Source organism: Ambystoma mexicanum, chromosome 3p (assembly GCF_040938575.1).
Source record: "Ambystoma mexicanum isolate Mex_15411 chromosome 3p, UKY_AmexF1_1, whole genome shotgun sequence".
Lineage (NCBI taxonomy): Eukaryota > Metazoa > Chordata > Amphibia > Caudata > Ambystomatidae > Ambystoma > Ambystoma mexicanum.
This window is the reverse complement of record NC_090925.1, coordinates 866,688,186-866,715,088: the sequence shown is the minus strand read 5'-3', so window position 1 is coordinate 866,715,088 and position 26,903 is coordinate 866,688,186. Positions and strand designations below refer to the sequence as shown.

Below are 26,903 nucleotides of genomic sequence, written 5' to 3'. Positions count from 1 at the left end.
AAATACGGCAGTTCTCCCTGACAGCCCATTCCGTGTACAATGCTTATAAATGATAATCATCATATGTCACATCCATCTAGCAATTACTAAATATCTGAGACTAAAATTAGTGTTCACCTTTGAGGCTGTGCCGATCTGAACTCGCAACCATAGAGATGAGGCACTATTTATAAGTCCTTTGTTTGTGTTTTTCCTTCTTACGTGAACAAGCGGTTTGTTACAGCAAAACGCATCGTAGCTTGCTATTCTCCTTCCCACTGCACAAATCAAAGGAGATTTTGTTGCTGTGGATCATCTGGCGTTTTCCTTTTGCAAATCCGGATTTTCACGGTGTTGCTGCCCTTTGAAGTGCTGTCCATTTCAGGTACTATTGTATGTTGTTGCTTCCAATCTATATTATATACACACAGGCCTGCAGTAACGGCCCTGTAGTTATGGTTAAGTTGCTCAACTCATAGGAAGATCACTTTTACCCCCCATGAAATCCCCCACAGCGCAACAGTGGCGATTTTCTCCTGGTGAAGGGGTCAACTCTATTTCACTGCAGCTCGGCGCATCGGTGGGAGTGGGGGGGCACAGCAGCAGCACACCCACGACAGTTTGTCTCCGCGGCTGGGCGACTGAGTTGTTTCAGGCGTACTAATTCCAGACCTAGGGCATCTAGGTGTATGAAACTCTGCGGGAGTGCGCCTTGGACCCAGTACTTACGATATCCAAAGTCTCAAGAGTTAATTTGTGCTGGCCGCGGTTCCAGAGCAAAGGTCCTGCGCAAGCTGGTCAGTTCACCGTTTGGCCCAGGAACACTTCCGAAAAGGCTCACTTGCTGGTGGAGGTGCCGTGAATAGTTCCTACTATTCAAATGGGGGCGAAGCGGCTTTGCAGACCTTCTAGTTCAATCAGATCAGAGGGGTTCCGACTCAGCTTCTTAGTTTCAGGATGCTTGGTTCCTATCCTAGGTTCAGTGAGAACTCAAGAGATCGACCTGGTATTGGTGTTTGGGCCCTCTCTTATCCAGAATCCCCTTCACGCCAAAACAGAGGACCCAATGAGAGACCTGCTCACATACATGCCAGTCGTGGACCAATCACGGACCCTGCTGGTCCCAGTCATTCCCAGCAGCACCAGACTCTGGCACCCAGCATGCGTATTGGTACTGGGCAGTGCAGCCCGCATCCTGGAGGGGCACGCAGAAGCTTGCAGAAGCTTGGCGTTTCACAGGAGAATGCATGACCAAATAAGGACTGACCCAGGTCAGCTCGACCTGGGGAAGGCAAAGGGACAAGATGGCCAAAGGACAGAACCAACGACTTTGTGGAATGACAATTTTGGGGCCAAGCCACTGTCCAGGGCCAAACACTTAACGCAATATGGACTGATAGAAAGGGTTCAAAAATAAAATAACCAGGTGCCGTCAGCTCTATCCAAGATAGATCTGTACTTCCATCAAAATATCCTTTGAGGGTGTCTAGGGCATTTGGAAACATAAGGAAGACCCCAGCGTACTATACTGTAAGGTACTTTGTGCACTGGTAAAAATGTTGCAAAGAACTTGCAACCGAGCGAAAGGCTAAGGGAAACAGTCTCCCAGTACTCGCTGTCTTTAACGGCATGTCAGTTTCCCCATAACAATGTGAGCAAAAACAACAGCAGAATGCATCAGAAGGATGTGCTCCACTGGAGAAAGTCACGCAACAGCAAGAGGTTGGGGGGCACACAAATGGAGGGAAATTTACACGTAAATGGAAGCCTTTCCTAACATAAGTGTCATTATGTAGGCAGAAAAAATTGTGATCCCTTTGGTGACCAAGGTAAAGCCAGTGGCCAGATTGTCTAGGTCATGGCATAAGGTCCTGACCCGGACAATGTGGCTACTGGCCATGACCACAAGGGACGACAATTGGGGTTAAAGTGGCCATGTCTACCTGGGACCAGCTATGTGGTAAAGTCTGCAGGCTGCCATGGAAAGGGAAGAGGGGCTCTGTATGGAGCCCCGCCTAACCCCTTCCATAGGGGCCATCTTGGAAAAGTATTTTCCTCTCTACAGTGGAAAGCAGCAGTGTAGGAAGAAAATTATTTCCCAGGTTCATGCCCTGGGAACCCGGGGTGCCAATAGCTTTTGTCCCCCATTGCAGGGGCTGGAATGGAGGATAACGGTCCAGAGCCCTCGTTATCTGCCCTCGCTTTGATTGGGCCGATAACTTGTGCTGACTGCCGGCCCATTATCACCCGTTACAGTCCCTGGAACAGGGGATGAACGCCACATTATTCCCATTAGCATAACAAAATGCTAATGAAAATGTTGGAAAATCTTATTAAGTATGTACTTTTCTGAGAAATGTAAAGTAGATGAGAGTCTAAGAATTTTTTTTTAGTTCTATTTTTTTTTTTACTATGAACGGTCGCTCCTAAAAGGAACCTTTTTGGGTTTTTTTGCAGGAGTGGCGGGGAGGGAAAAGGCACCAAGCAACTTATTATGGAGGGACAGGTGAAAATGTTGCGCGTGTGTAAGATAGGGGGCAGTGTTTCTCATGCTCCGTAATTACAGCTTCAAAAGCACTTCGAAATTGCTTTCCTTGCACAGTGGTGTTTTGCAGTATATGCAGAGGACTGTCATCTTCGAAAGATATAGATCAACAGCCTCTTATTGCTTGCAAGGTAGCTGGTGGGATTTTGTGTCGGTTGAGGAAGAGAAGATGGAGGAAGACAGCCTACTACTTGCCAAGAAAGGAACAACCTCTCTGAGAGCATTGCAGTGGTTGGATTTAGTGTGGCAGTGCATGGCGGTGGTCCCGTAAGGAGTACTGTCCAGGTAGTCCGATTACAAAGTTGCACTCAGTGCATTTCACTTTGGTAGCTTTTCTCTGTGGGTGCTAGAGGTAGGCACTTACTCTACCTTCTTGGTCCTCTTAATGGTCTTTAGAAGTACTGTGCTTATTTTGTTGTGTAGGTCCTCCAGCTGGTGGGTCTTGGGGAGAAGGGATGTAATAGATGCATTTTTAAGATAAATAGCAGTTTTGCTAATATTCTTCCAAGTATGTGCTTTGTACTAGATTGTTAATGGGTAATGAGTAGGAATAGTTAGTACATTTGAGCTTGAAAGTTCCAAGATCAGTAGAAAATGCAGTTCTGAACTCCAAGCACAGACCACATTGCGAAGTGTGGACCCCTGCGGACACATCATGCCGCGCTGAAGCGTTTGGTTGCGTGGCACTGTCCGGAACGTCCACGATGACATCAAACGTTCACGGACATCGACGGATGAAAAAACTGGAAAAGTTGCAAAAAGCGTTTAAAACTCTACCATTTCCCACATTCTAGCATCATTTTAAGGTGAAACTTGTACATTGAACAACAATTTTGCTACATTGGGGTAAGTTTGATATTAGTAAGTTGTAGGAAAATAGTATGTACTAGTAAAAAAAGAATGGACTTTTTTTTTGTTAAAGGCACGTTATGGTTACAAGTTAAACCGAAAAACCTCAGAAATTCACCATTTGTGAACTCGCGCCACCACCGTGCACTGCTAAGACTAACACCCAGGACATCAAAGATGACCATCACAAGTGTAATTAATTTTGATGAAAAGTCCCTACGAGGGGTTGTGTTTAATATTGGTAACAAGATATCAGGGGTGATCAGGAGACCTATCATGAACTAATCAAAGAATATAATCATCTAAACATTATATTGGAGTGCTACATGAACCTAATCATACATAAACATAGGCAATTGCTGCAGCATGCACCATAGAAGTACAGCATTTATAATCTTGTTACAACAATGAATGCTACCTTATAAGAGTTTTGAACAATGTTAGACATGTAACAACTAGCTAACAATTAAAGACCTACTACATTTTAGAACAAAAGCAACAACCAAAAAAAGTCAGTCAAATTGGAAAAGGTCCAAATATTTCGATCAAGTATACCTAAACAGGATGTCAGTCCATAGGTTTCAATGAGCTTTATTAAAAGGCGGGGGGAAGCAAATGTTGAAGAGGAAGAGAGGTTTGATCCTTTTGGTGCACTGCATGCGATTTTTTTGTGTTTGATGTAAATGGTGGAAAGTGGATTCTATCAGTTTGGTTGGGGAGGAAAGATGCCGGCTATAGTAGTGCAAAGTTTTCAGAATAAACCCCACAGAACTTTTGGGTAAAGTGCATAAATCAACATTGTCGCTGAGCAACAGTGCTCATTTATGCAACATTTGCATTTAACTACATGATTAAAAGAATACAGTGGATGGTGGGGTGTGCATGGCATGAGGGGCTCAAGCCCCCATTCCCTGTGCAGAGGAGGCATGTGAGGGAAAGGAGGTAACAGAGGTAGTGAGTTTTAATGAAAGACTGAAGCATTCATCCAGAGTAATTCCAACATTGTCTTTTAAGGATCAGGCAAAACCTGAAGGATGATTGTGTACTATTGTGAAGTGTTATGCCCTGCATGTTCGTTCTTTTCATGATAAAAGCATATGTGTTATGCCCAGTCTTTCCAGCATGTGGAGCTTTGGAAACCTGGTTGTTGCATGGTTCGTAGGAGTACTCCCAAACTGACACACAAAACACTCACAATCAATAGTCCGGGAATTTGCAATTGACCATACAGCAACCAGATTCCATTTACCCACAAACGGACAGGACATATCTTCCTTTACCTTGAAAAGAAATAATGAAGATGTAGGATGTAACTGAAGGATAGAGAGGAAAGCTGCAAGCCCAATTACTTTGAATCCTTTCACGAATCTGAAAGCCCATATACATAGGAATACTTTTAAAAAGGGCAACTTTTTCAGAAACAACCATTTTAAATTTTGCAGTAAGAAGTAAGTTTTGACTGCACGTTTTTACGTAGTAATTGGCACAACCATCACAGTCAAAGTTAAGGCATGATTATGTCTCAGTCACTGATGATCCGCGACGAGGGCAGGAGCCCTCTCCTCAATGTGAGTGAATGCGCGATAGAGATCAGCTGAGCTGCGACCTCATCTGCGACGACCAGCTCGAGCATCGTGACATCGAGCACCGAGTGCCCCAGCCCCTCAGGTAGTGTGCGCCAAACATACCTTTGTACACTGCATCTGACACTTGAAAGCCTACCTATATTCCACTGCACCTCCGGTAAGCCTGCATCTAGGCTTTACCTACTACGATCGTGTTATGGTGCTGCCTGCACCTAAGATGGCGGACTGTTTCATCCGGAACGAAGTGATGCGTTGCCAAGTAACGTGGGCCATAAAGATCCCACACATCCACCGGCACAGGCGGAAGCCGGCCCACCTCCGAGAAGGCCCTCCCTGAAAAGGCCCTGTTTGCCCCTGTTCGCCACAGGGCGCAAAGGGCTTATAATCATAATACTGGTCCTGTCACCTGCTCCCTAGACCATGCCCCTACCACTGATCTAAATAATCTCGCACTGCTCTCCCTCTACAGCTGAGCATGGACATCCAAACTGCTCACACAGACACTGAAGGAACTGGAGCCTCACCGCCTCTGCAGGCGCAGTGTGCCGTCGCGGAGCGAAGTGGGAGCTACCCGCACATTTCAAGGTAGCCCCCCAGGGCTTGTTAGATTATTCTTTAAGCTCTAGCATTCCCACCGAAATTATGTACCAACTCTGCTTTTTTATTCCTGACCACCGACTTCTACCACAATCCGCCTGAAAGTGCCATTTCAGGGCAACATCCCACAATAAACCAGCGCAACCCCTTATTGTCCACTGAGGCTGCCTCTCCAAGATGGCCGCCCACCATGGCCAAGTCCTACCTTCAATGATCTGGGTCCTCACAGCTACTAGCAGCGCGCTCCTTGACCGCTCTGACCTAGTAAACAGTCAATCCTAACGTGCATTTGACCATGCCATTGTTGCCTGCCCATAACTGGACCTGCCTAGTTAGTCCAATGACCACGACCTAAACTTGCACATGTATAGACTGCTGTTAGATCTCAACTTAACTAGTACTTAAACTACTCAGTGCTGTGCCTTTTGGTCGCCTTCAGACCACACTTGAATTGTGTTGTGCCTTATAGTCGCCCATCTGTGACCCGGCTGGTGCATCTGCTGATACCTCCTAGGACCTAGGTTGCTTTTCAGCCCACTCTGAACCTATCCACTCCTGCCTTCCTCAGGCTAGGTCCACCCAATCTGACTGTGTCCTCTTCCACACACAGCCCCGCCCAGCATACAATCATGCCCATAGAGTCCTGCAAGCTCACCGTTGCCTCCACCACGCTGCTCACTCTCCTCACAACACTCACTGCATACTCCTATCCATCCCCTCATACCCACACCACCAAGCACTATTCCCCCCCCCCCCCATCACATGCATCTCGCTACCCGGATACCACACTAACCATGCCACATCGCACACCCGGGGTCGTAATTATGCATAGACTAGAAAGGCTTAGAGCTCGCACACAGACCACAGAACTTAGCACACTACCCCTTCCCACAGAATACAGAAACTATAGACTGAGTTCCCGCATCACTTCAAAACGCTGCCCCAGCATGGGATACGCACAATCCCACAGTCCACCAACCTTGCCACACCCCTCAATGCCACTCACATAACATATCAGATACGACCACCATTCCCACTTCCACAAACAAACCACACACACCTCACATCAAATGTGCCCTCCTCAATGTCCGATCACTCCCAGCTCATGCATCCGATATTCATAACCTCATAACTAACAACAACATTGACCTACTAGCCATCACTGAAACATGGTTACATGAAGCATCAGGCCCCGCCGTTGCACTTGCACTACCACCTGGCTTCACCATACTCAGACAAGATGGGCCAGATCGAATAGGAGGCGGAGTAGCCCTCATCTACAAAGAGATCCGCCAGCTCCGACCTGTCAGTCAACCCTCGACCAACAACTATGACCTCTTATCGGCCAAACTCACACTGTCACCCAACAGCACCATCAACATTCACCTACTATACCGCCCACCAAGCAACACCCCAGACTCGCAGGACAACATTATTCATATCCTCAGCAACAACATCAAAAGCTCCACCAAAACCCTACTACTAGGAGACCTCAATCTCGGATTCAATGATACTAAGGACTAATCTGCAGCCACTCTCACCAAGGAACTCAATGACCTGGGCTTCACCCAAAAAGTAGTAAGTCCTACTCACACCAAAGGCCGCATCCTTGACTGCATTGCAGACCATAACTGCCTTTCCACTATCACCTCTAATTCGTCACTGCCCTGGACTGACCACAACTGCATCGAGTTCTCTATTCCTATCACCAAAAACCACAAACCTCTGACCCCTGCTAGCGCCACACAAGTCAGAAGCTCTAAAAAACTCAGGATAGCCTGCGCCCATACTTCAATACCCCCGAGCTAGCTTCCCCATTCGCTAATGACCCAAACATCCTAGCGCACATTTACAAAGATGTCTTCACCAAAGCTATCAATGAAATAGCACCACTAGAATGGAAAAAAGAGAAGAAATCCCTACACACCAACTCATGGTTTACTGAAGAACTGCACTCAATGCGATCCCACAAAAGAGCAGCACTAAAAAACTGGCAATCTGACCCCTGCACCAGTACCAAAAACAAATTCAATTCAATCTCCCACCAATACAAGATAGCTATCACCAATGCCAAAACCAACGCTTTCAACGCACGAATCTCCAATGCCAAATCTCAGTCCAAAGAGATCTTTGCCATTTTTAATGAGCTCATCTCCCCCCCTAATACACCGGACGAAATAATCAAAGATGAAGCTTGGTCTACCAGCATTCAAGCCGCAACGCTACACAAAATTGACCTTCTCCAAATGAAAATCAAAGACCACTGCAAAGCACTTCCTCAACAGTCAGGAACTAAACCTACCAACACCCCTCCCACCTCGTCTAAGCCCACCATACCCGACTTCTCCTTCAGAGATGTCACTGAATCAGAAATCATTAACCTACTAAAAAATCTCAAACCCTCCCCCTGTAAAGGCAATATCTGCCCACCAAAACTCGTCAAAGACTGCGCAGACTGCCATGCGCCGCTCTTCACGGCATTCATCAACGCGTCCTTTAAAACAGGCATCATCCCAGCTAACCTCAAAGAGGCTTTGGTCCGGCCGCTCGTAAAAAAACCTACTCTCGACCCCTCACAACCAAACAACTACAGACCAATAACCACGGTGCCATTCCTGCTGAAACTACTGGACAAAGCCGCACACTGCCAAATCCAACATTTTCTGGAAACCCACTCCATCCTCGGGACTAAGCAATCTGGCTTCCGGAAAGGACACGGCACAGAAACAGCCCTGGTAGATCTGAAGAGCCAGATCACCCAAATCATGGACAAAGGCAAGCCTGCTCTCCTGCTCCTCTTAGATCTCTCAGCCGCTTTCGATCTGGTTGATCACAAGACTCACTTCACACCTCACACACTCAGCCAACTTCTCCAAAGAAGCAGCCATCTGGATCACTTCCTTCCTAGAGGGAAGAGCCATGAAAGTCTTCTCGGACATCGCCAACGCAACGCCAATCCACTGCGGGGTCCCTCAAGAATCTTGCACTGCACCCACACTCTACAACCTGTTCACCAAGCCCCTCTGACAAACTTGACTCATACGGTATCACATACACGAACTACGCAGACGACACACGTACTCCTACCACTTACTAGATCATACAACGAAGACGCCAAGGCACTCCACACAATCTACTCCGTCATCAAGGCATGGATGGCCGTTAATGGCCTCTGCCTCAATGGTGACAAGACTGAAATTATGATACTAGGTCAGCAGAACACCTTAGACAAACTTGGCAAACTGTACGCTAACTTCTCCATTGACAACTCCATCATCCCCGTATCCACAGCCGTAAAGACACTGGGAGTATACCTCGACTCTTCATTATCTATGACCAGACAAGTCAGTGCAATCACTTCCGCTTCTGCACACACCACCAAACTCATAAGCGCCATCAAACCCTACCTCTCTAAACCCAACTGCCTTTCTATAGCGAGGGCAACCATTGGAGCCAAACTGGACTACTGCAATGCACTCCTAGCAGGCACATCAGCCAAAAACTTCAGACTACAAGTCACGCAGAACAATTCTCTCCGGGCCGCTCTTAGTATCCCAAGAAGAGAGCATATCACCCAGGCCAGGCACAGAACGGATCACTCTCAAAATCCTCACCCTCACTTCCAAACGTCTCTCTCTCTCCCCGCCCCGTCCTATCTATCGGAAACCATCCTCAAACGTTGCTCCTCCCGTCCCACTAGGACGCAATACTCCAACCTAATCTGCATCCCACGCATCAAAAAAGCCAAAGCCGGAGGTCTAAGTTTCCCCTACATTGCAGCCAAGACTTGGAACTTTCTCCCTGCAGACATTAGAGCGGAAAACTCACTCCCTATTTTTCGCAGGAAACTGAAAACCTCAGTCCTTGCAAAATAAGTATGAAACTCGCAGGAATCCATGTAAACTTACTGTGTTGCTAATGTACATATGTCTACTGTAAATTCTGTATTGTATGTAATTACTGTATCCTATGTAACTCAGATTTTATCTGTAACAAGCGCCACGATGCCCACGGGCTGACGTGTGCTTTACAAATCTGAATAAATAAATATGTAAGTGGGGCAACTGTAGGAAAAAGGGGGCTGCAAATATAAACGTACAGAATGAAAGCTTTCTTCCAAGGAAGAAATGAGGAATGAAGCCTGTTATGCCCAAAGCAAACTCATTCATTTTCAGAACAGGAACCAGTGCAGAAAAGTAGCCATTCGCATCCCTCGGTTACTTGAATCATGTCAAAGGTGCAGGCTGAACATATGCTCTCTGGAACCTTTTATTGGGTTGGTTTGACAAAGGGAGGTGGTTGTAATTGGCACATGACATCACTCTGAAAGGTAGGCGTTTTATTACACTTTATGTAGGCCAACATACATGTGCGGGCAGATAGGATTTAAAAAGGCTGTCTGACAGAGGGAGGGGGTTTGCTCTGGGTCGGAGTGTACTGCACTTGCCGAGGGCGAGCAGGCTGACCGTCATTCCCGGAAGAGGGAGATGAGCCATTCTGTCGAAAAGGGAGAGGCGGATAAAGAAACTTCTGTACAGGCAGACAGGGAAAAGAGATTCTAGCCAGTCTGAAGGAACACAGAACCAAGTGCGCTTTTGGTGAGGTCACAGGTCCAAGTGAGGTGTGCGATTTAGTGGTTTGGAGGTAGATTTTATAGACAGTCACAGGCTGGAAAATTGTGTTGAAAATGTAGGCAGCTATTTCTCATGTGTTTTTATTCAGTGTCCAGGCGGCAAGCTTCAGACACACCATAAGTTTTATAAGCTGTGTAGACTAGCGATAAGTTTCAAGGTCAGTGTAGCAGTACTCTGGTATTTATCGCAACAAAAGTGGTTTCAAACCTATTGGGGGAAAAAGTTACTTACTGTGGGGAGAAGTTTTATAAATGAAATGTATTTGTGGCCATTTCATTTTCACATCCCAGTAATGTCAAGTAAAACCTCAATACATTGTGAACGTATACTTTTCCTAAATCCCAATTACTGTTAAAGCACAAAAAAAATGAAGCAAGCCAGTTTCGGTGTGTTTATTATGCATCCTAGTTACTGGTGATAGCATACAGACAGGTGGCTAACTATTGAGGTATTTTCATTTGACCACATGTGGTATAAAGGCCACTATGAAATGGCTCATTACACAGGTGAGGGTCTGGGTGCACTGGTAAACATATTCTGAGAAACCACTAGAAAGACACCAAGGACAAAATACCACATGATAATGAAGTTGTGACTTAGTGCGCACCAGGTCGGATTTTGGATTACTACTCATGATCCAGATATACGAATTGTATCAGGTAGTCCTGTGTATTGCGGGCTCACCAAAATACCCCAACATAACCCAAGTAAACCTGCGGCAATAGAAAAAAAAGCATTCATGCTAACCCTTATGTGTCTCTGAACCTTTATTTTACAATAGCCCGGTGGGAGTTGTTGTGCACCCTCGGCCCCACGCCAAGATCAAATCCTGCCATCTGATTTGCATCCCGATACCACCCAGCCACACCAGCTAAGATTCTGGTTGACCTAGCAAAGGATTTTTAGCACTGCCTTGATAAACAGATTTCAAAATCCATGCATTGGAAATAACTAGAGAGTTTGAAACTTAAAACAGAGGTACTAGTCAGCGTACACCATTGAAGGTGTGGTTAGTATTTGGGAAGCAGCCAAGAGGGCCACAGGTAAGTAAGACAGAAGAAAAAAAAACAGTCAGTGTCCATCCACAAACAGGATGACTTCTCAACAGATATATCACAAAAAGTCCAGGCAACTGCCCGCCCATCATACGCCATGAGTTATAAAAGCAGTCTTCACCTTTTTTGTTATACTAGGCCTCATCCTCTCCTCAATTAAAGAATTCCTTCTGCTCTTAAGCTTAAAACAGTCACGAGAATCCCTCTTTAAAGAGCCTAGCACTTCCTAGACATCCTTCAGGTAGCACTTTGGGTGCCAGCCCCACAGTTTGAACTTCAAAATCATGGAAAAACCGCTGAAGGTGCAGTAAGGGTAAAAGTGAAGGATCTGTGGAGCCTGTTGTGGGTACAAGATGTGACACCCTTGTGCTTTAAGTATGCGATAAAAAAAAAGGGGTAGAGGGTTGGGGATCGTCAGTATCGCCAGGGAGGAAAGCTTTATCTGTTTCCTTTCAGGCATCTTATCCGCAAAGGCAGATTAACAGCTTCCTCCGTATCGCACCCTGAAAAATCTAAAAAGTATATCGCATGAGTGGAGACTACAGCAAGTCTTGGCTTTTGTTTACATAAAAAGGTGCAAGTTCCAGGAGCTATGACAATGGAGGGTGAAAACACATATTGCCAGCACCCCATTTTACCTTAAAATTACCCTATTGCCAAAACGATCCTCTCCCCTCCAGGAAACTCAACGCACCAGCACGAACGAACTCCAAATACACCCTTTCCTGCGCGTGCGCATTGCTCAGAGCAACTCAGTATCCGGTAGGAGAGAAGCTTAATTCCATAATAACACCTTTACCTAACTGGACATTTAACATCCGTAATCCCACTGTCCAACCCAAGCATTCTACACCTACTGATGTCCGGGACCGTTGCTCCCACTCTCGCCGGCCCAGGGCCTCAGTCCCCCACCTCCTACTGCGGCCGGAAACACTTCTGATTCCAATAGAAAGCGTCCGAGTAATCGGGCTGCCAACGAAGGGGTGGAACGAGCAAGCGGGTGCGCGTACCCAATCAGAAGGCCGGGTTTCGCGCTTTGTGACATCATGTATGCCGTCCAATACAATCGTCCATATTTTTTTTACGTGCGCGCCTCTGTACAGAACAGCGAATAAGGAACTCGTCGCATTTTTGGGCGTACGCGCGTGCACAATTTCGGGGGTGAGGGGAGGGGTCTGTTGTCGTTTTCTTTCTACTTTCGGGTACGTAAAGTACAGAACAGAGAGAAGATAAGCTGTGAGCATGACCTTCCTGCCATCGTGTGGGTACTCAGTAGAACGGGGTAACGAGGGCCTCCATTCACGAAATTTGTTGGTGTTTTATGGCAAGAACGTGGGATTGTATTATCCGTTCTTTTAAATGAATTCTAGACAAATGCACAATATTAAAGACGCATTGACAAAAGGCATTAGGAACGGCTTCACAAACAAACAAAAAAAATCACATTATCGAAGATACATCTGCTGACTCTGCGGACGCTTGTTATAAAGGGCATTACCTCCACGTCCCTCTTACTCGTCCCAGTACTTATCTTTGAGTATATTCTACTCCCAGGAACTCTTTAATTGTGTTTTTTTACAAGTTGGCCTCTTTTGGCCCCTCCCACTCACCCAATCCAAGGCAGTTCTTTTGTTCCTGCCAGAACTTTCTGATCCTCTCAGTGCGGGGCAACGGCTGGTGTCCCGCTCCCGTCGTCTCCTCTGTGGGGCTTGGTGCCTGCGGGGTTCTGGTGATCCGATGGGCATCCTGCGGGGTGTCCTCGGGTGACTGGAGTGTGCCTGCTTTTCTCAGTTCTACCATAGCACTCAACCATTTGCGGCGCAAAGGCGGGTGAAATCACCCGATTTTGTTTTTGGCGGGTGAGACGCCCATTGGAATGAATGGGTGTGCAGGAGGCTTGGCGGGTGAGTCAGCCCTTTTCAAGGCGGGTGACACCCGCCAAATGCGTGTGAGTTGAGAGCTATGGTTCTACTGTGCCGGGCCGGGGTGTCCTGTGCCCTGCCTAGCATCCACAGTGAGTGCGGTATTGGGGGGGCAGTTGCGTGGCCTCTGTCCCCCCCTTTTCAATTTATTTGCAGCCGGCGGGCTCTGTGTTGGGGCCAGCAGCCCGCTGGCTGCGGTGTCTGGGTTTGCGCGCCTGCCCTGCCCTATGGCGGAAGCGGGCCTGCTGACTGTTTTGGTTTGCCGCGGCCATCTGTTGTGCTGGGGCCGTGGGATCCTGCCTCTCCCGCACCAGTTGGGCTTCAGTACTTCATACATGCCAACATTCCAATGCACCTGGCAGGGAGATTTCATCAGCGTAATCAGGAGATGTACATTTCCCCATAGGAATGCATTGGGTCTAGAATTATTATAGGCGGGAGAATGTGGAAAAATAGCTATATTTTTCATTCAAAAGTCAGGAGTCTCCCGCCGAAATCGGGAAGGTTGGCATGTATCGTACTTGGCCGGCTCCTCCCTGTGGTTGGGGTGGGGGCTTGTGTGTACTTCTCCTTTGCCTCTGTTGCTGTGGTGACTGGGACAATGCCCATATTTTCCAGGGCTTTCTACTGCTGCCTTCTCCCCGCCTGGTCCCAGGAGTGTACTGCTGTGTTTTGGTGTGCTGCTATAGGGAAGCATGCTGAAAAAAGGAAGCATGCCGTGCCTGCCTCTTCTTCGTCATGGCTTCCTAAAAGACAGAGGGTGTCTGCTGCTGTTAGGGAGATTTCTCACACAAGTGCTAAATTCCCTCTACCTTAGAGCCCCCCAGATCTTTTGCTATATTTTGGGGCTTTGAACATTTCATTTTCAATGTGTTTTACTTTTGTGTTCTTTGGTTATGGAGTTTTAAAACACCTCCATAGGCATCATTATTTTCTGTGTGTCACACAGCACCTTCAGTGCAGTGGCACACAGGTGTCTTTCAGACTCCCCAAGGTTTAAATACCTTCTCTGGGATTGACTACTGTCTCCCAGAGCCTGTAAAGTTAAATTGGCTTTACTATTCTTTTTAAATTTACTGACCCAGCACACACTATCTTCCTATAGAGTGCTGGAGGGGTTGCCTTGCTTCCCCTGAGTCAAAACACTCATGTAACAGTGAAATGTTACCCTTTCCTACTTTAAATGGCTGGTGGCAGTGATTTAGATGAAACTACCATGATTTTTCCCGACTGCTAACAACAGTAGCTAAAAATCGGGTCAGCCATGTTTTTCAATATGGCGCCCCAGACCCATCTGTAAAAACAGACTCTGGTCATCTTTTTTCGCCATTTCTTTTAGGAAAGGTTCTTCTTGTGTTTGTCTCTGCGCGCCAAACCAGGTTTGGTCCCTTCGATCATTGGCCTTTGGCGGGCTTGAGTGCTGAAGCCCTCCTCTGGCGCCTGAGTGTCTGGGATGGACAGGATGTGAGGGAGGTGCCCGAAACTCCCTGTGCTTAGTCTCCTAGGAGACCTGAATGCACTCTGGCGTGATTGGCCTGCTGACTGTCCGGCAGGGACAGCCACCCTGCTGTGTGAGTGACAGCCAGGCTGGAATGAATAGGGGAAAACTGTTTAAAAAGCAGGTCTCTGGGGCTTGGAAAGCAGAGTCGAGCACTGGAATGAAAGAACCGAAGACGAGCTGAAGGTAGAGGACTGCTGCAACTCCTGGTCGACCGGTGAAGCCCTGCTGCAGGTCCGAATTGCCTGAAACTCCATGGACAGAGAAGCCCTTGAAGGTTAACTTCTTCCCTGAGTTTGGTGGGAACAACCAACTCGCAAGCCACCTGGACACCGGCCCCATCTGGTCGAATTTTCATCAGAGTGCTGTTGAAAACTGGATAGCCAGAGCGATGGAAACCAGTTTGTGGACTTTAAGGCACCTTCTTGTCCCCACGACTGAAGCTCAGGTACAGCGAGATCTGCTCGAACTGCCAGGAACAACTGCCTCAGCTACAGCGCTTCTTCACTAATAAGGTAATATGCAAACGCTGTCCGGAAATCTTTTCGGCCACGGAGAAAGTGCATGAAACTTTCCGACTTCAAAGGCTTGTCCTTCCCTAAATATTCGTCAAACTTTCCACCTAGCCAAATTCTTCTAAAAACCGTGGCAAAGACTTAACCGTTTACTACCAGAACTGTGCTGTCCAATACAAAGACGCTGAACCATTGACTTTGGCCCAAGCCTATGATATGAATTGCTGGTTGTAGTTTACTGAAACCCTTTGCCCTGCCTATGAATGCATTTGTGTTGTTGATTCTTATAACCTTGTCTTTTTAGCCCTTTTTAAAGTATCTGAAGTGCCATTTTGCTCGCACTTCAAGGGAGCTAAACTTATTCATTTACTTATCGGTTGTGAACTTGTGGTTTTATTAGTGTGTGTTATTGAACTGCTCTTGCTAGTGTAATGTTTTCCAACTGACTGTGTAAATAAATGTATATTCTTTTACCAAGAAACCTTGAGCAAGGGTTTGTTCGAATCACTGTATTAGTTGGTCCTTTGTGTAACTTGTTCTACTGCTCACTTAAACTCTTGAGATAAGTCTGGCTGCTCAGCCATCGCTACTACTTTAGTATGTAGTACAGGCTTGTACCAAAGGTGAAATTGTGCTTACACTTGTAGTCTTAATTGCATGTAGTGTTCCCAAAGGGTACTGCATGTGATTCTGCCTAACAGCCCCTACTCTGGTGGTTTCTCTCAAGGACTTTAAGGCTCTGTTTTCTGAGTTCCTGGCTTCCCATGCTGCTCCTTGGCTCTCTGTGTCTGCCCCTACTCCCACCTCTTCTAGTTCTTCCTCCTCAGACACGCCTGGGTCCTCCCTTTCTTCTGATGACGATGCCGCTGCGAAATACTTAGATTGGGATGAGGTGCAGCTGGTGCCAGATTTATGTCTGTATGGGGTTTCAGGAGCCTGCTGTTGTGGATCAGGTGGAGGAGCCCATTTGCCAGTATAAACATTCTCCCAAGTTGGGTCTTCCTTGATCTCTGACATTCGGGACAAGATCCTTCGTGAGTGGGCAAGTTTGGAACAAATCTGCATGTCCTTGTCCATGGCGAAGCTGTACCCCCTCTGTGGGTGAGGAGGACCTGTCTGCCTCCAGTGTTGGAAGTTGATGACATTCTGGCCAGCCTGGTGGGCCGTTCATCCATGTCCGCGGAGGAGGCTGTGGTCAGGGATACTTTAGACCGGAAGGTGGATTCTGCCCTCAGAAAGTCCTATGTTGGGTCCCACCTGGTGGAGCGGGTCTAGAGCCGGTTCACTAGGGGGTGACCGCCTCCTGGGCTAACTGGCAGGAGGTGCCCTTGCTGGATATTTGCCGGGTGGCCACCTGGGCTACTCCCAACACCTTCATTCATTATCGCCAGCTCAACGTGGAGGGGCCCCGTTCTACTTACTTTGGCGTGAGGGTTCTGGGGGTTGTGTCTGGTTGAGGTGGTGGCAGGGGTCTTCGTCTTCCTGCTGGTTTCTTCCCTTGAATAAATTGGCGTTGGGTTGGTTTAGCATTACCCTTGGTGTCTGTGCAGGGCATCCTATTTTGCTTTGGCATGACTCAAAGGTAAGTACTTGGATGAGGAAGAGGGACATGGAGGTAATGCCCTAATTACTTACTGGTAATCTTCATTACTAGTCCTACTCTTCCTCGTCCCAGTATGGACAGCCCTTCCCTCCAGCCTGTTGGCAGAAGTTTCCCTTTCTTGGCTTTGGTGTTACTGCCTTGGATTGGGTGAGTGGGAGGTTATACCTCCTGGGTTGGGAGGAGCTGGAAGAGACCAGCTTGTAAAAAAAGAGGTCCTGGGAGTATAACTTACTCAAAGGTAAGTACTGGGACGAGGAAGAGTAGGACTAGGAGTGAAGATTACCAGTAAGTAATTAGGGCATTACCTCCATTACTGCAAGTAATCCGAGCAGTAGCACACGCGCACTCCCATCACTTGTGTTCCTTACCTTCTGCAAATAGGAAACTTGATCCTCCCTCGCCCCATTTGCAGGTGGAGATATTCCTGAGAATTGTAAAGCACTCACCTTGGAGGAAGGTATTTTGATTTAAAGTGGTAATTAAGTAAAATGAGAAACTTGTGTCTTACCTCTCCTTATCTACTCTGTTCTGGTGTGTGTGATATCACGGTTGGAATGTGGGGTGAATGGGTTTCTCTCTGAATGTTCCTGGAATGTCAGTTAGTTGAGACTGGCGGAGAGAGACAGTGCCGCGTGTATGTGTCCTGTGTATTTGAATCTATGTTTTTAACCTGCAACTGAAACTAAGTAAAGGAGCTTTCTTTTTCTACACTGGACTAAGTGTCATCTGTGACCTGGGCACCTCGCTTTATCACTGGCGTTGAGCTAAAAGGACCGGCGAGTGCTGTTTCTCTAGCTAAAATGGACACCAGCCTCAAAGTGCTCTCCAGCTGTAGTGGAGTGCCAGCTTCTGGGAGGCCTATCCGTGCTACAGGAGTATCAATTTTGCAGGGGCAGCCAGATCGAGCTGAGCCCACCGGACCCAGAAGACTTGCCCTCGGCTTCTCGAACAGGAGCTGGGCCACAGGACCCATGCATTTGGCAGCGCTGTTTGGCTTGGTGTAGTGGTTTGTGCAGTGTTTCAAAATCTTAATGGGCCCGCTGTGTTCATGTTTTGTGGCATCTGTTGCTGTACTTTATGTGTGGACAGCAGGGGAGTGTTTCCGTGCCCATCCCTGCGTTGGCTGCCAAAGTGGGTCTTGGAGGGCACCACTGGTAACAACCGGCTTGAGGCCGAGTCGTGAGAGCAGGGGGAGTGATGACGTTGGTGAACGTTCCGTCGTGCGTTCCAGGGTCAACAGGCTCTTTCACATTCTGCCAGGGTCACGTATGATATTGTAGCTTTGTAACAAGGGAACACTTAAGGGCTGTGGACGCGCTGGGTTACGGTGCATCTAAGCCAGAGGGTTCTATTTTCCAAGTCAGCAGTTTTCCGTGGAGAACTGATGCTGAAAGCAGTAGCAGAGTGAATTCAGGCGAGGTCTGTGGAGATGCAGTTCTCGTTGACAGGGAGACTACAAGGATGTGGTGTCAGAGCGGTGGGGCAGAGCATTTTTGGATCTGTCATTCCGAAGTGGGATAATTTGACTATGGGGACAGTATGTGTTTGCACAAGATGCGTTTGAAAATAACTCACAGAGTTGATCTGCTGGAATCTTCAGAGTTCTGGTCTATGGCACACTGCTTAAAGGAATGGTGTGGTCAGAAATATTATTGTCCCTATGGTTCGGGCATGTGTTTTTAACCATACGTTGATCTATCGTACAAACATTTCCTATGCACCTTACCGTAGTTTTCGTCTTTTGTACACAAGCGAACAGGCAGCAGAGCGCGGCCATCTTGTGATAATCTTATCAGTTGCCGCATCGCCCAGTGTGGACTGCTCTTGCGGCACTAAATCATATCCCCCGCCCCTGAGCCTGACATCACCAACTCATTGATATTTTCCGCCTTTCTCCCTGACATTACTGGGCAGCATAGCCAAACGCGCCCAGTCGTCACCTACGCAACTTGACGGAGAACCCAGAAAACAACACACATCGTCTCACAACACAGCGCGTCACAATTCGGAATATGAAACTACTTTAAAAGGAAACGGCAAGACTGTACAATTGGTAAAGTACATTTATTTCACAGTAAATGCTTCGAAAACATTTGGCGATTGACATATTCAATCAAAATGGAACTTTTTTTCTTTGCTCTCGATCCTCAATTGTTTATCGTGAGTCACGCGCTGTTCCTTTTGGGTACACAGGGTGTTCGTTTTTGGTAAAAGAGCACTTTCGTTGCACGGTGAATTTCAAGGCTTGTGCATCAACTTGTCACTAGACCACCGTAAAGGTTATGTTGCTCCTAATCGCTGGTACAGCGTAAGGGCGGCCCTTGGCGATCGTCCCAAACAAGAGTCAAATAAATCCAGTGATTGACATGTAGCTGCAGCTGGCGGTTGAAGAAACCATCCGTTGGGGTCTGGTATCGATGACAATCGCAGAATGGCAGGATGTACCTGTTTGCAAAACATAAAAATAGAAATGTGTCTCAGTAGCCGATCTTTATTACAATTAATCATTTTACTTATTAATTCGGCATCGAGTTACAACTAACAATTAGCACAGACGTGAAACAATGTGAACAGAGAGAGCACAACGTGGATAGTACTCCACTATTTGCTTCCGATGATAGTGCAATGGAGTATGTTCAGCTCTAAACGTGATGCGGAAGCTGAGGCAACAATGCGAGGTGCACAATTTAATGATTTATTAGCGTTGAACTAGGGGGAACCGAGTGGTGGTCTACATGCATGTCGATGCTGGACTGCCCATGTGCCCGGTAGAAAGACCAGCACACAAAGGTTGTACTTGCGTTTCATTGCAATCTGCCACACAGAATGAACGAGTACAATGTAAACCAGCAATAACGGTCAGCTAATGATATTTGGACTAGTTCTGGTATAAAATCGTCTAAAGTGAAACTTATATTATATTCGGCATTTCCATTCTGTTGGCATAATGCAGACCATAACGCAGACTCCGTTTGTGTCAACGATTTTTCATAAACTGAACTTACATGTCCAGTTTTGGAATGGACAACCTTATCATATCTTGTGTTATTACACCCCTCCTTCAATTCAGTCCCTTTCGGAATGATCCATTGCTCTTAAGGTCAAAAAACAATAGAACCTTATACTGTGTGTGCGACGCGTGGCCTTCCTCAGCTCGAAAGCAAAAATTCAAAGCTGCTGACCTTCACTCACAATGAACATACATTCTTAGTTTGCAACATCTCGTGTCAATGTATCCATGAGAACTGGAATTGTGAAGTGCGAGCACAGGAGGAAAAATGTGGGGGCTGTCACTGCTCGCTGTTCGTGGCGCTGCTGAGGGGTAGGGGAAACTTGGCAATGATAGAATGCGCCCTACTCCAAAAACATAGTCAAAGTGTGTCTAGCAATAGCCCCACCTCTGCTTATGTCACGGCCTCCTACTCCATGGCACAGTCAGTACTTCTTGCGTGCCTAGTATCTTATGTAGCCTAGGTCTCATCCCTTTTGTGTGACAAGCAGTTATTCACCTGCTTGGGTAACTGTATGGTAAGGCAACTGCCGAACCCCAAAGATTCTTACACACTGTTATCCATCTGGCCTTACCACGATCAATGAAGGTCCCACAGTAGCTCAACGAAACTGTGAAACGTGAAAGCACAGCATTACATTGTATAGCAGTCGTAAAAATGGTACTATTTGAAAAAAAAGGACAAAGAGGATAGATTTCAAAAGAGAAATTGCATACTTTATTTGAACACTTCATAAAAACATTGTTGGTAAAAATAAAAACAGATGGTAATCATTTGTACCGGGATTTGAACTGTTCAACAAGCTCTGCTTTGGGTGGACAGGGTACGTTGGCAATGTTTTGTGGCAATGTATGTGTGCCCTGAACAAAATTGCGCGCAATTCCATGAGTATGCATCTCCAAGACATTAATAATAAGATATTTCACAAAATCGAATTCCATTTCCTCATATACTGGCTTGACCACCCATTTTGTGCTTCTTTTCGTAAAGGCCATAGTGTAGCGAAGCATCATTTCCTGCAGTCCTAGATTGTTCATGGCCTACATTCTCGTTATGCGCTAATACCACTAGTAATGTCCTGTATTTCATCCCTCCGATGCCGAAATGCAATCTCTTTGGCCTGTACTTTAGGCACATATTGTGGAACACCTCCAAATCTCCTGTGTGACCAAATTCTGTGAGTCCATTCAGATCTCTTGATAAAGTTTTATCAAAAACAATCTTCACAAGGGCTTTGTGTGGAGGTGAAGATGGAATCACCCACTTCTTCTTCCGTGCCTGCTCCGGGGACAAAGGGCCATGTTCACATTGGTGGAAATGTTGGTTTTCTGTCCAAGAGTGAACGTTGGAACAGTGGTGCATTAGTGACTGCCATTTTTCCAGTAGAATTTCCACAGACCCATCACATGTTTTGGAGCTCCACCAAAGATGGTTGCTGAAAGACTGGGATCACTGAAATACTTTCCAAACTTTTTTTTTCCCCTACTGCTGAGATTGTTTTTATTGATTGATTTGGCAACATGCCATACATCAAATTAATGTTTAATATTTGGAAACTGCTCTCTCATTGTCTTGTTATTGAAACGTGTCTGTCCATGGCTAGGAGGTCGATTTGCATTCCCCTCGATTTGTAGATCTTCCAGTGATTTTATAAAACCAGGTTTCTCCATGGCTACATTCGGACACCTGCACGACCATCAAACTCATCATTTCTTTACTTTCCATGTCCTGAAAGTGGTATGTGCAGTGCTTAGCAGAAAATCTGGGGCTGTCACACTGTCCATCGCCGGCTAGCCTGAACCGTTTGTTGGAGAATGTACTTTGAATAGACAATTGTTAAATTTTCCAAGCTTCACTAATGGCAGGGAATAGATAATCACATTGATATTTGTAGTACTGCATTTTAGAATTGAAAAGAAGTCCCACAAATTGACAGAAACTGGACAACTTCCTGAAACTAGAGCCACTGAAAAGTAAAGCTGCTGCACACAGTAGATTGCCAGCTGGCAGTTTCCCCAGCATCGGTTGAGCGGACCATGAAAGTTTTTTATGTAACAATTCACAGGTGGCATGTATTTTGAGGTTACTGCCTTGTGTTAGACGAGTCACATTCGCCAATGGCTTCCCACATACTTCCCCTCTCACTGAATGCACACATTTCAGCATCTTTATAATCTCCATCATGCTGCTGTTGCACACTATGTATTTGGCCTCCTTTATTAGACTGTCATCCTGCATTGATGTTGGTTCTGACTGAACTGTTGTGGACATATCAGCTAAACTGGACATACTATAGTTGAGATCTTTGTCTAGTTCGTCGGTCAATTGTGTTGATGCTTCAGTCCCTGTCATTTCAACATCTGTTACTTGACCGTGAATAGGAGAAAACATCAATGTCGACTGCTTTTTGGGTGGCACTTTTTTGGCGGGTGTCAATTGTGTCAAGTGGTCTGGGACTAATTCAAAAGAATCTTCAATACATTCAGTTTCATCTTCATCTGGTGGAGCAGTCGCATTGTAGCAATGGTCCAAAAACACTTTGCTGGATTCGCCGGTCACATTAAATTAATTTTCTGGCCATTGGGCAAAGGCATCTTGAGTCTGAACACGCTGCGCCTCAATTAATAGTTCCTCCACGGTGAAAATAGTTTGGCAAGCAGCATCCCTCATTTGTGTCACTGTCTGTGTCTGCATAGTCCGTACACCATCGGGCAACTAGAAGACAGATTGGAAAAAGGATGTTCAATGTAAATCCAACATACAGTATCGGACAATTTACATTTAAAAAAGCATTTTATGAAGGCCTCAGCACAAAACACTTGCTAAAAATAGAAACTGTTTATAAATTACCTTATCTTTCTTTCTTTTCGTTGCAACCTTCTTTACTTTAACATTAACAACAGCATGCTGGTGCACCGACTTGCATCCACGTGCCTACCGTTCTATATACGGATCTTGTATACATCCCTAGAAAAGAGTATCCATTTAAAATAAGTCATTTGTATTACAAATCAAATTAGACTGACTTTCTTTCATTAGAGGGTACTGTCAGTACGCATACCTCTGGCTCTGGATCGACTACAAGGGATGATGTAATTGTGGAGGAGGCTCCAGCAACTCCCTGAAACACAGTACTTGCATTAGTATGGATGAAAATATTGGAAATCGAACACACACTTTGGGACGACGACATAGGTACATATCAATAGCAAACCACGAATGATACGATATGTAAATATGATCATATTATCTCATTCGATGGAACTGTCAGTACGCATACCTCTGGCTCTGGATCAACTACAAGGGATGATGTAATTGTAGTGGACGCTTCAGCATCTCCCTGAAACACAGTACTTGCACTAGTAAGGATGAAAATATTGGAAATTGAACACACACATTGGGGCGCGGACAAAGGTACATATCAATAGCAAACCACTAATGAAACATTGTGTAAACGAATGATACGATATGTAAATATGATCAGATTATCTCATTCGATGGAACTGTCAGTACGCATACCTCTGGCTCTGGATCAACTACAAGGGATGATGTAATTGTAGTGGACGCTTCAGCATCTCCCTGAAACACAGTACTTGCATTAGTAAGGATGAAAATATTGGAAATTGAACACACACATTGGGACGCGAACAAAGGTACATATCAATAGCAAACCACGAATGAAACATTGTGTAAATGAATGACACAACATGACAAGTAATTTGTATTACAAATCAAATTAGACCGACTTTCTTTCATTAGAGAGTACTGTCAGTACGCGTACCTCTGGCTCCGGATCGACTACAAGGGATGATGTAATTGTAGAGGTTGCTCCAGCAACTCCCTGAAACACAGTACTTGCATTAGTATGGATGAAAATATTGTAAATCAAACACACACTTTGAGACGACGACAAAGGTACATATCAATAGCAAACCATGAATGAAACATTGTGTAAACGAATGATACGATATGTAAATATGATCAGATTATCTCATTCGATGGAACTGTCAGTACGCATACCTCTGGCTCTGGATCAACTACAAGGGATGATGTAATTGTAGTGGACACTTCAGCATCTCCCTGAAACACAGTACTTGCATTAGTAAGGATGAAAATATTGGAAATTGAATACACACATTGGAACACGGACAAAGGTACATATCAATAGTAAACCACGAATGAAACATTATGTAAATGAATGACACGATACGTAAATATGATCACATTATCTCAAATTCCATGCATAAAACAAGTCCGGAACAGAATAGCTAAGACTACCTGATACGCGCTCGAAGTGGTTGATGACTCCAGGCAAGACATAGATGTTGAATCTTGTTTCTTCATATTCAATGCATAGTCGTGGAGTTGTAAAGGGACAGTACTATTTGATTTAGAAATGCTAATATTAAAAATTGGCATGTAAGGAGACTGAATACGAGAACATTATGTTTATTTCAATGCACAATATAGCATACTTATCTGTGCCCATAAATCGATTTTCTATGAGGGTTCTGAAACCAAGGACTGATGTTTAGCAAAATGGTCATTATTTAAAAACCTATACAATCATATAAAAATCGCAAGTATTATAAGTGACATTTACACCTAAAATGCCAATCAATCCATTTAGTTACCTGCTCACTACCTCAAGGCCTACAGCTAAATCCGGAACCGTGACTCACCTGTGGCGGCATGTGAACGAATAGAGTGGGGATAGCGTTTGGGAGCAATTTTCAAATCGTTCTCAGTTGGTTCTTCTTTGTGTACAAGGATGTGTCGTACATATTCGGGGTAAAGTTCAGGCTGCAGATGCGGTATCGATCACCCCTCTTGTCCGCCAGGACTTTTTTGACTCTACTTTCAAGCTCTTCCGGCACATAGCCGCAATATCTGACCCATTCTCTAATTTGATCTACAGTCTTTGGGAATACATGCATTGTAGTGCCCTCAGATTTGTCATGGGTCTTGGAAGGGCAACCGAAAATCGAACATGCAGGCTTTGTTGCAAATTCTGTAAATTCTGCAAAAAACATTATTCGAAAATTACTTTGCATAAAAACGTTAGAAATAAGGAATTATACCATACATTCTTCAATGCAAGCTTTGTTTTGGTCACCACAGCAAAACCAGTGCAGCGTGGGCGGCTGTATTATATGATAACTTTCATAAATAGTTCTTTGATGTGACGAAAATCATTTCATGTTACTAGTCCCTTGAATGTGCTATAATGCATCAAAACAAAATATGCTTATATTATAGACACGGTTACTAAGGCTGCAATTCGATGCCAATTGACACTGATGAAAATTGATATATCGATAACATAACAAATGAAACTCAAGTCAATGGCAATGAGATGAATTAACATAACACTACTGAGTACATTAGTTCGAAATAGATAGAAATTTAGAGATGAAGGAGATATGATTAGGATACATGCCCTTACCTTGACCAACACACAGTTCGATTCAGCAAGCAGAGTAGTTAGTGGCAGGAGAACAGGGAGATGTTCACAGGTAGCGAGCTGACTCACAGCAGTCACAGAGGTTCACAGATAGCACGACGATGAGCAGATTAGCACTGGTCACCGTGGTTCTTAGGTAGCACGTTCACGAGTTGACTTGCAGTGCTTAAAGATGTTCTCATGATAACTATCAAGTGGTTTATAAAGAATTACAAAAAGGGGTGTGTATGTGAATGAATGACGTGTATATGTTGTGGTATTATGTGCAAAGCAGGGGCGCCCCCTGCTTCAAGGGGAGCCTGCCTGGAGACATGGGGTCTGAGGAGGGCATATGAACAATGACCCCTGCGCGTAAGATACCTTTGAAGTGTACATGGTGTTTGGCACCTTGACCGTTCGCAACCCTGACAGCACCCATTGGTAGCGCACATCCACTGGTGCCAAATGCCTTTGCTAATGGAGGGGGGATGGATGGGCCTTGGGCGTGCAGGAAAGACCCAGAACACTGCTGAATGGAGACACACTTGATTCACTGAAAAACTGAAACAACCATTGGTAAAAGTTCTGTTGTGTTTTATTTTGTTTCTTAATTTGATGCCACAAAACTACTACACATTGTAAAGTTCCGGTTGCAGCACAGTGAGGGAAAATCCCCTGTACTGACTGCTGTCACTGGGGAAAGTTTCTCTAATGGCACCAACGACACAGGTGGGTATTGCTCGTCGAATGCAGTGTCCAAGCCTCCCATGAAGCCACCATGTAAACGAACGATAGGCCACCAGCCTGTACCACCTGTGAAAGAGAAAGATACAAACTGTTTTAAATGACCACGATAAGTGTATTAAACCTTAGTTGTTAATGTCAATTCTTGTATCAATGGCATTTTTGCCAGTACAAATGCTACCTAGACACTGCACAATATTGAACGACTATTATACAACTATTACTAGAGATTTGCAAGACAAAATTGGTATGACAATGATATATTGAAGTTACGACAATATAGGAGACAACCATGAAATAGTAGTGGCCTAAGTGACATCACAACCAGAGTATACTTACTCGTTACTTGGATTACGAGGGCGAACTGTTGCGCGAATTTCGTGCATAAGCACCATCAAAATCCTCAACACGGACCGTGTGAGGCAGGCTGCCCTGAAGTCTGGCAGCTCGGTAACGCATTGCGGCCGTGGCTCGCCTTGCGATATGTAGGACAAGCATCCAGAGTTTTCTCGGCAATAGCAGTTCTCCACCTCGGTTGGCATTAGCGCGCACCGATTGCAGGTACACCAGGTGGAAACGCAGTCCATGCGACTAGGACCAGACTCTTCATCTGTTGAATCGTCCTCCCAACTGTCGACGAAGCCCCATCGTTTCTGCATCTTTCTCTTTCCAGTAATTCCGCCTCGGAATACTCGGGCTCGTACTGGTAGGGCATTATTGTTGCCATTGTGGGGTAAACAAACGAAAATAATTTATAGCAATGGTCCTGGTATCTGTTCGCACGGGCTACAAGCAACGAAGGTAGCTGACCAGAGCACAGAAACGAGTCACAGAATACTCAAAGAAATACAGTGAGAGGAATGGAATAGAAACTCTGATGTTGTGTGTTGTGAAACTGTCTGTTTATAATTATTGAGGAAAG

General features: G+C 45.6%; 1 protein-coding gene across 1 annotated transcript in view; it reads right to left on the bottom strand.

Annotated features, from left to right (window-relative positions):
- Positions 1-12,290, bottom strand: part of PPP4C (protein phosphatase 4 catalytic subunit) — a 310,205-nt gene extending 297,915 nt beyond the window's left edge. The window contains exon 1 of the mRNA XM_069652040.1: positions 12,103-12,290. The gene's annotated coding sequence lies outside the window, so the exon portion shown is untranslated. The remainder of the gene's footprint in view (positions 1-12,102) is intronic.
- Positions 12,291-26,903: the final 14,613 nt, after the last annotated feature.